The following is a 7,950-nucleotide window of genomic DNA, read 5'->3' as shown; positions in this document are numbered from 1 at the left end:
GAAAGAAAGGTGTTGTAGACTTTCACGTGAGGTTCTTTCAGACATATTGAAGTACTCATCATACGCGCTTGGATCATTCCCATATGTTAGTTGACGTATCACCGATATACACTTTTGCAATAGCATAAAACTCTTTTTCCATCTTGCATCCCAACCAATTTCAAAAATACTAGGGTCCTATCCATATCACCAACTATATGTAATATAGTTTTATTTGCATAAGAATGCTTCTAAACATCTCATCACCAAGTATTGGACTCTGAGGATAATATCTTGCACGATAAGATAATATACGGCTTCATGATCTCTAAGTACGCAAAATCTTGATCCAATGCTATTTCAACTTCATGATGTAACGATAATTGGAAAATGGTAGCGACAAGTTAAAAATTATGAATGTTCGTATAAAAAGCTAACTCATCGGAACTTGATGGAATTCCCAAGTAAGCATAACTGGTTCCTCGAGTTGGAATTTATACGAAATGCTTGCCTAGCCAGAAAACTCAGTGTACAGGCATCCACCCTTCCAGATTGCACGTGTTCTAATCATTATTTAAACTTAAGACTTGGATGAGATTTGGAAACTAAATTTAGGCTTTAAGCCTAGGAATTTTCCTAAAGTCTAGCGATAGAACAAAAAACCAGATATAGAGATAAGAAACTAACCTATAGATAAGGTAAGGTTAGGGATAAGCACAATGACGGTAGTTGGGAACACTAAAAAAGAAAGCAATCATAAGGTTATAGTCTAGGTTTTAGAAAGTCTAATAACCTAATTATCTATAACCATAGATCTGATACCAATCTGTAACACCCCAACCGAAGGCAGAAGTATCGGGGCATTACTTTGGTAGATAGTTTAAAAGCAAATGGAACTAAAGTTTAAATTTTAAATTAAAACTGAATTATCCAACATAAAAGAAATAGACAAATTGTTCACATAAAACCAAATTCAAATTCTAAACTATATCAAGAGGCATCCTATGCGATCAGATATCTTGTAAGCATCTTCATGGATTATTTCCTGTAACATGTATAAAATAAAGGTCAACTAAAAAGCTGGTGAGCACATAGGGTTAGTACGTATAATAGATAGATAAAAGTTCACAATTCATGGTGTAGCATGTATTAGATAGCAATTGTATAACTTAGTTAACAAATAAGTAGTACACCCAAACCTTAGTTGTCTGGTTATTAGTTTCGGTTGTTAGGATCAAGCGCACACATTTGGTCCCTGAGTTTTGCACATAATAACAAATGGTTTTTAAACTTTTAAATGCCTTGTTTCTAACTTAAAGAAATGACAGTTCTGGTCCCTTAAAGTTTATAACTTTTAAAACTTTGTTAAACAATTGTAAAAATTGTTATATTATAATTATATGTTTCAACTTTAAAATGACAAGAATGATAAATAAAATGAGCATTTCAAATCGCTTTATTGAAAACGGGTCGGTTACAAGCACCAAGGAAACTTTTTTTTTTTTGAACAGAAAATTTCATTAAACCACCGACAAGCCCTCAAAGCGAGGACCGCCACAAAAACCACTTACGACATATACAAAGGATTACGAGCCCAATCTTTCCATTCTATACTAACAAACTTAGTCCTATGTTTTAACCATATAAAGGACCAAGATTTAACCAGCGCGACCGCCTCTATCACCGTCGGGTTAGTGTTTTTAAACACTTTTTCATTCCTTAATTTCCAAAGCACCCAACAGGAAATATAAATAATACCTCTAATGATTTTGTTATTCCATTTACCTCCCTGCGACTGATGTTGCATCTCCAGAAGGTCCTTGAAGTCAAAAGCTATTATCGGCCCAGTTCTGCACCAATTCTCCACCGCCATCCACACACCGCACGTAAAATAACAACCTGTGAACAAGTGCATAACATTTTCTTTTCCGGTACCACACAACGGGCACGAGTTGTCCTGAATATCAACCTGCCTTCGGATCAACGCCTCTCTAGTCGGGATACGATCCTTTTCCGCTCTCCACATAAACAGGTTCACTTTAATCGGAATCCAAGTTTCCCATCTCATCGATTGATCGCTCCTGATTTCGGAATCCTCTCTAATCCAATCCTTCACCGATGCCACCGTCATAACATCATTATTTTCTACACCCCAAAACCATCTGTCAACATCCCCTGACAACTGACAATTGTTAAGCAAATAATCAACATCCTGCATCTCCGAAAGCTCCTCAACCGAAGACAAACGCTCTTTCCAATCCGGATTGAAACGCCATTTACCATCGATAAATACCAATCTATCCACCACTAAACATTGCTTATTCCGCTCCAAACTATAAAGCTTCGGCCACTTTCCTTCAGTATAGACAAACCCACCCAACGATCAGACCAAAATTTCACCGCCTCCCCATTCCCCACCTTAGCCGATAACAACCCAAAAAAGTTTTTCCCGTTAACCATACGACCCTCCACCTCCTTAACCATCGAGTTCCAACACCCTTTGAACCTACAATTAGCTGGTAAAAACGTCCACCGACCCTTCCCCCCATGAACCACCTCCACCACTTTACGCCATATACTCTTCGGTTGCATTTTAAATCGCCACGCCCATTTGGCCAAAAGCGCAAAGTTAACATCTCGTAACTTTGTTATATCCAACCCGCCATTTTTCTTAGCCTTTGTAATCGAATTGCAAGCAACCCAACTCATTTTCTTACCTTCGCTAGACCCGCCCACAAAAACTTTCTCATCAACCTTTCAATCTGATCCAACACTTTAACAGGAGCTTTGAATAGAGACAGATAGTATACCGGTAAGCTAGCGAGAACAGACTTAATTAAAATTAACCTCCCTCCCATTGATAACGTCTTGGCCTTCTACGAAGCCAAACGTCTTTTAACCGTGTCAATAACCGAATCCCAGTGACAACATTTATTCATATTAGCTCCCACTTTAACCCCCAGGTAAACAAAGGGAAACTCACCGGTCCTGCAACCCAGAACATTGGCCATCTCCACTACCTCTTCTTTATCTACCCCAATACCAAACAAAGAAGATTTGCTAATATTAATTTTTAGCCCTGAACAAATATGAAACACCCTTAATAATCTCGCCGTTTTCTCGATATTCTCACTGGACCACTCCCCCAATAACACCGCGTCATCCACATAAAGTAAATGAGAAATAGATAGGCTCCTATGGAAGGATCTAAGATCTTTAATCTCCCCCAAATCACAGGCCTTCCTGATTAAACACGAAAAGGCCTCCATGACAATAAGGAATAGAAACGGGGATAGTGGATCCCCCTGTCTAACTCCCTTTTTGTAACACCTCGAAAATTCACGTCCAATAATGTATTGACACGTGTCATAAGCTTTGAACGTGAGAAAGATTTCCTATGAAGGACTAAAGTTGACAAGCAGAGAAAGTATGGGAATATAAGGGTTTAAAATGTCAACAATAGATAAATATATCTTTTAATAACCCTACAAGATGTTTATACCCTTAAACATGGATCATACGAAGCTAATTGTGAAAGAAAGTGAGGAATTACAAACTGCAGGGGCTAAATGTGTCAACATGTTTAAAGTATACCTCTGAGTGATCTTTTAGCGGACCCGAAGCTTTGTAATGATAAATTATACTCACAAGAATGTGTGATAAAAATTTCACAAGGTTTCGATTAAGTATGAGAAAATTATGACAATATTCGTATGCGAGGGGTTAAAAGCGTCAAACTGCAAAAGTATGTCAATTCGTAAGGTTTTGGACCTTCCAGAATATGACCATGAGTTTAGTATACTCTAATTAACCTTTAGATAGCTTAGATATAGGCTTAGAGGTGTTTGGTGCGCAAAAATAAACTTTTATGTCATGCAGGGACTAAAAGTGTCAAAAAGTGCACAAGTTTGCATTTTCGCGCATATCTTGCATTCTGAATATCCCCGGACACCCAAAAATTTATGTAAGCACTAAAATATTTTATTTTAGTGTTTGGCTTGATAAAATTCCATTCGTCGCGTAATTTGGATCGTCTTTAGCGTCCGTCCGTGTTTCGTCGTAATTAGCCAAACAACGGGACCGTACGACCAAACGAACCGACATCCGACATATTTTTGAGCATGTTTCATGTTCCCTATGCTTAGGCATCATTGTAGAGCCTTAAAAATGGTTTAACAGGCCTCAAATGTGTCAGGAATAACAACTATCAAGTGCAGGGGCCAAAAGTGACAAGTTCTGAAACTGGCCATGTGCAGGTCAGGTCCTTACGGACCGTATGAGGGACCTTACGGTCCGTAAAGCATTGCCAGCAACCAGAAATTGAAAACCAGCTTTGGTTTTGCTCTTGTCTCTCAATCCTTGATTCTGGGGGTTGGTTTTTGTGCACCCATGGTTTCCTAAATCAGGGGGCACACTTGTAAGGCCAAGATCGAATCACGTTTATCGATGAACGATCCTAACAGTTCTCAAAAACCTATAAATACCCCCCCTTGTTTTGGGTTTCACTTGCACCATTCATTCCATTCTGAATTCTCTGCAATCTTTGAGGGTCTTGAGCTTCTTGAGAACCTCTTTCAAGTCCTTTGGACTTTTGTAAGTGATTCCTTTCATGCTTAGTTATTTGTTTAGCGTTTAAACCGAAAGTCAAGCGTTATCGATAAACACTTTGACTTCTAATCGGTTGAGCCATGGTTCGCGTTGAACATGGCTACGTGATCGTAATTAGGTAGGTGTTTAACCCTCTAAAGGGCATCTCCTAATTACCACGTTTACTTAGTTTAATTGTCGGGTCAAATTAAAGTCAGTCGGGTTTGTTTTAAATAAAATTCACAACTAATAATATGAAAGTCATAAAATCAGTTTTGTCACTTTAATGACTTGGTAAATATTAGTTGATCATGTCTAAACATGATTCAACCCGACAATTCTAAGTATAGGCTCGGTTCGCAACCGAAAGTCGCAAGGTTTGACCTTTGCTTTGACTTTCAGTTCTGACCCGAATTAGCTTGAGTATATTTATGCCTTAGGGTCCTTTGTGATCATGTTATATGATAGTATAACCTCCCAAAGTTATACTACTTGGTTCTTTAGAATTAAAGACCATCGCATATTTCCATAATGCCTAAATGTGACCATAATGCCCTTTAGTGTTAAAACGAGATTTTTGAAGATGTGAAAGGACTAAAACCTTTATTACTAATCTATAAGCATGTCCATAAAATTTCACATCAGTTTGAGGTCTAGATTAGGAGATATGCTCATTAGCGTAATTAAGAAGCTTTTCGGTAAATAAACCGTACGATTAGCATATAGCCTATCTAAACCCAATTGTTGATACCAAACTTATTACCCACTGATGTAATATAATATTTTGGGATTATTGAAGATTTTTATTTATTTTTAGGCTGATCGTAACCTAGAGTTCTAAGCTTGATTCGGTAATTGCTGGTTTTGCCCTTTTAGGCTAGAAAATGAGTTTTACAAAACCTTTTGACCCCAAACCTTTTTATACGGATCTAATATGATAAATAAAGTATTTTGAGCCTTCTAGAATAATAAAAATATCAGCTTCCCTTTTAGAACCCGGAAATAGCTCAAAATCACCGATTTAAGCGTTTTTAACGCATAGTATATATTAAAACCATTTTAGGTGTATAAGACTTGATACCTACTGATGTCTTAAGTAAACTTTCATACTTTAACAGTAAGCAAAAGTCTTAAACTCAGAATTCTAGTTTTGACCTTTTTAAGCCTATGTGAAATTACCAAAATGCCCTTAAGATGCATAGTTTGGTTATAAGTGATAAATTTCACGTATAGGTTATACCCTACTGATGTAACTTAGTAAATTAAGTATTTTTACTGATATAATCAGACCCGAAACTCAGATTTCTATTTAACTTTTTTTATAACCTTTAAAATGACCAAAATACCCCTATGGGGCATAAATTGGTTTTAAACTCGTTTTGGGCATAATGGAAGATATCCTACTGATATCACAACATATCAAAGGCATATTAACTTATGGAACATGTTCATGACTCTTATGGTTACCCGTTACGCATGTTTCGCATTCGGATCGGCCTATGTGACTAGTTTGCATATATAAGCCGAAACGGGTCAAACCAAATCGTTTTTGTCTCAATATTCAGAATGTGTTTAAGTTACCCATATTAAACAAGTATACAAGCTTGTTGGGTCAAAACCACATTCTAAGCCGGTCTTCGCGTCATCATGCGTTTGAACTGTGCCTTCCTTTGAAAACTAACCGGTCTAAAGCTTAAGCTAAATTAAAGACCCGTTAGGATTCTAATAGGTTATTAAAACCTTCGTTCCAGATTAGGAGCCCAGTAAAAGCTATCTGTACTTTCTGATTTGATATACGGCTGGGATTGAATTTATATTCAGCTCAGGTAAATACTCTTAACTTATTTTCCCTATACGGGCTTGGGATACGGTGCTATAAAAGTACCGCTTGGTCGGGTGTATGTAGTCATTTAAATCGGATTGTGATTGATGTATTTGCATAACCTGTTTGATATGTATTATTTGGTGTATGGCCCTTGGGGGTTAAATGACCATGTCCCGGATATCCTTGGCATCATTCATGAAATGGCCACGACCTAAGCACGGGGTGTAGGCGTACACCTGACAGCTGCATTATGTAAAAACTGGTATCCCACTATAAGGAATCGACCTTGTGGGCATTATACCTGTGGCGTGTCAGTTAACTTAAGTCCGGCTCTACAAACCGGCCCTAATGGACGACAAATGAGTAAAACTGTATACAAGATTATTTTGAATAATTGTCCCAAGTTATAAAATATTTTTGCCGAAGTGCATTTAAATCAATTTTCAAACTCTTTTCAAAATGAGTCAGTTAAGTTGTATTTACCAGTGCAAACTGACGTATTTTCCAAAAAGGCTAAGTGCAGGTGCTAGACGAAATAGGCTGGCTACTCCAGGCATCATTACTCAAGTCTCGCAAGCTTTAGATGTCAAAGTCTGTTGAACAGTTTTCTTTTTTTGATCCGCCTGTGGATCTGTTTCGACTGTGTTGTAATACTCAAACATTACATTTTGTTCAGTTGAAATAAATCTATATCTTTTGCTTCCGCTGTGCATTTATATGTTGTGTTGTTTGACTATGATGATATCAATGACGTCACGATACTCCCCACCGGGCCCACCGGTGACACGTGGAAAATAGGGGTGTGACACTTTTGGCACTGAAAATCATAAGTAGGAGACTCGTTGACCAAGACAGCCGATCTAGCTGACCCAAGAATACCTTTTATCCCAAGACACAATCTGTTCGGGAACCCCAATTGCCTCATCATTGACAGAAGGAAGCCCCAATTAACATTGTCGTGTGCTTTTTCGAAGTCTATTTTCAGCAAAAATCCTTGTCTCTCTGTCTTCTTTAACCAACCAAACAACTCGTTAATGATAAGAGGGCCATCCAAAATAAATCTATCTTTGAGAAACATTGTCTGTGTCTCCGAAATAATCTTTCCCAACGACTCCTTCACCCTGGCTGCTAGCACTTTCGAAATAACTTTGCTGATAACCCCCACCAAAGTGATAGGTCTATAATCTTTAAGCTCGACCGGGGAAGTAATCTTCGGAATCAACGTAATAAACGAGGTACTACAACCTCTACTAATCTCACCCGTGTCATAAAAAGAATTGAACAAGTTGAAGAAATCCTCTTCTAACACGTCCCAAAAATGTTTTATAAACTTGAAATTAAACCCATCTGGACCCGGGGCTTTATCAGAGCCACAATCAAAAACCGCCTCCTTTATCTCCTCTTTAGAAAACGGCCTGACTAGCTTATCAGCATCCTCACTCGAAATAACTTTACACCCATCACACATTAACTCCGGTCTTCTCCCAAATCTTTCAGAGAAATGATTCCTGAAGAATTTTAAAACTTCCCTCTTGACCAGACTCGGCTTCGTAATCCAC

Source organism: Helianthus annuus, chromosome 5 (assembly GCF_002127325.2).
Source record: "Helianthus annuus cultivar XRQ/B chromosome 5, HanXRQr2.0-SUNRISE, whole genome shotgun sequence".
In the NCBI taxonomy this organism is placed as follows: domain Eukaryota; kingdom Viridiplantae; phylum Streptophyta; class Magnoliopsida; order Asterales; family Asteraceae; genus Helianthus; species Helianthus annuus.
The sequence above is the reverse complement of the archived record's forward strand: the minus strand, read 5'-3'. Positions refer to the sequence as shown.